Source organism: Triticum aestivum, chromosome 1D (genome assembly GCF_018294505.1).
Source record: "Triticum aestivum cultivar Chinese Spring chromosome 1D, IWGSC CS RefSeq v2.1, whole genome shotgun sequence".
Classification (NCBI taxonomy): Eukaryota; Viridiplantae; Streptophyta; class Magnoliopsida; order Poales; family Poaceae; genus Triticum; species Triticum aestivum.
In genome coordinates, this window is record NC_057796.1 from 181,276,768 (window position 1) to 181,279,775 (window position 3,008).

Here is a 3,008-nt window from a genome sequence, read left to right on the forward strand (position 1 = left end):
AACACAACTCTAAAACATAAATAAGTCATACAAGCATCATAATACAAGCCAGGGGCCTCGAGGGCTCGAATACAAGTGCTCGATCACAGACGAGTCAGCGGGAGCAACAATATCTGAGTACAGACATAAGTTAAACAAGTTTGCCTTAAGAAGGCTAGCACAAACTGGGATACAGATCGAACGAGGCGCAGGCCTCCTGCCTGGGATCCTCCTAACTACTCCTGGTCGTCGTCCGCGGCCTGCACGTAGTAGTAGGCACCTCCAGTGTCGTAGGTGTCGTCGTCGACGGTGGCGTCTGGCTCATGGGCTCCAACATCTGGTTGCGACAACTAGATAGAAAGGAAAGGGGGAAAAGAGGGAGAGAAGCAACCGTGAGTACTCATCCAAAGTACTCGCAAGCAAGGAGCTATACTACATATGCATGGGTATATGTGTAAAGGGGCATATCAGTGGACTGAAATGCAGAATGCCAGAATAAAAGGGGGATAGCTAGTCCTGTCGAAGACTACGCTTCTGGCCATCTCCATCTTGCAGCATGTAGAAGAGAGTAGATTGAAGTCCTCCAAGTAGCATCGCATAGCATAATCCTACCCGGCGATCCCCTCCTCGTCGCCCTGTTAGAGAGCGATCACCGGGTTGTATCTGGCACTTGGAAGGGTGTATTTTATTCAGTATCTGGTTCTAGTTGTCATAAGGTCAAGGTACAACTCCGGGTCGTCCTTTTACCGAGGGACACGGCTATTCGAATAGATAAACTTCCCTGCAGGGGTGCACCACATAACCCAACACGCTCGATCCCATTTGGCCGGACACACTTTCCTGGGTCATGCCCGGCCTCGTAAGATCAACGCGTCGCAGCCCCACCTAAGCACAACAGAGCGGTCAGCACGCCGGTCTAACCCTATGCGCGCAAGGGTCTGGGCCCATCGCCCTATGCACACCTGCACGTTGCGTACGCGGCCGGAAGCAGACCTAGCCTAGTGGCGTTCCAGTCCAATCCGGCGCGCGCCACTCAGTCGCTGACGTCAAGAAGGCTTCGGCTGATACCACGACGCCGGGATACCCATAACTACTCCCGCGTAGATGGTTAGTGCGTATAGACCAAATGGCCAGACTCAGATCAAATACCAAGATCTCGTTAAGCGTGTTAAGTATCCGCGAACGCCGACCAGGGCCAGGCCCACCTCTCACCTAGGCGGTCTCAACCTGCCCTGTCGCTCCGCCACAAAGATCCACTTGCAGGTACTCCTACGAGCCGACCCGACTTTAGTCATCACATGTGTCATGTATGTAGTATATAAGTATATACCCGTGATCACCGCCCAGGTGATCACGGCCCGATAGTATAGCACAGCAGACGGACAAGAATGTAGGGCCACTGATGGAAATCTAGCATCCTATACTAAGCATGTAGGATTGCAGGTAAAGGTATCAACAGTAGTAGCAAGGATAGGCTATGCATCAGGATAGAATATCGAAAAGCAGTAACATGCTACACTACTCTAATGCAAGCAGTATAGAGAAGAATAGGCGATATCTGGTGATCAAGGGGGGGGGCTTGCCTGGTTGCTCTGGCAAGTAGGAGGGGTCGTCGACTCCGTAGTCGAACTGGGCAGCAGCAGTGTCGGTCTCGTAGTCTACCGGAGAGAAGAGGGGGAAGAAACAGTAAATACAATGCAAACATAAGCATGACGATGCGTGACATGACAATGAACGGTGCTAGGTGTGTCCTAACGCGACAGTAGGTGGTACCGGCGAAGGGGGGGACATCCGGGAGGTATTCCCGATGTTTCGCGTTTTCGGACAGACGGACCGGAGGGGGAAAGTTGCTAGTTCGATAGGTTAGGGAGGTGTGGTGGACGAACGGACTGCGTATTCGGATTCGTCTCGTCGTTCTGAGCAACTTTCATATAGAAAACATTTTCATCCGAGTTACGGTTTAAAAGATATGAATTTTCAAAGATTATTTGAATTTCTGGAATTATTTAATTAACAGAAAAGGGATATGACGTCAGCATGACGTATGAGTGACGTCAGCGGTCAACAGTCCGGTTGACTAGTCAAAACTGACACGGGGGACCCACCTGTCATAGACAGTGGGTTAACAGAAGATTAAACTAATTAATTTTTAGTTAATTAACTACCGGGCCCACCTGTCAGTGAGTGATTAGATTAATTAATTATTTTTATTTATAAACATTTTCCTTTTTTTTGCGGCGGGGCCCGCATGTCAGTGGCTGGGCCTGCCCAGTCAGCACGTTGACTGGGTGGACCCAGTCAACGGGGCCCACGGGCCCACTGGCAGTGGCACTGGGGGGGCCAGGCCAGCCACGTCGGCGGCCGGCGCCGGAGCAACTCCGGCGACCAAAACAGCGGCGGCCCCTCGCCGGAGTTGGCCGGAATCGCGCTACGGGGCTCGGGGAGGAGCGGGGCTAGGCCCATTCGAAAGGGCTCGCAGCGCCGCATCCAGGGGTGGCCGGGGCTTCGCCGGACTTGGCCGGAATCGGCGCCGGCGAGTGGCGGAGGCGGCGGCGCGCACGGGTGCCCGACAGAAACGAGGCTACGGCGGGCTATCGAGCAAGCGGAGGGGCTGGGGGGCATCTACGCGAGGTGGGGAGTGCAACGGGCTTGAGCCCGTGACCATAAGGTCACCGGAGACCCGCCGGCGGCGAGCTCCGCGGCGCGGCGTTCGGGCGCGCGCGGGGAAGAAGCTAGGGGGCGCGCGAGAGAGAAAGGACAGGGGAGGGGGGAAGAGGCTCACCGTGCGGCACACGGAGGCCGGTGAGAGCTTAGGAGCAGCAGGTCGGCGCCGGGGAAGGAGGGGGTCGCCGGCGTCCGAAGTTGAAGACGAGCTCGGGGAGGCCGTTGCAGTGGCTCCGAGCTTCAACGGAGAGGCGGAGGTGGTGTAGTCGAGGGCGGCGACGGCGTATGACACGGCGAGGTGGCGATCGGGGGCACGGTGGCCGTGTGAACGACGGGAACGGCGGCGAGCGCGTCGGGCGTGGGGA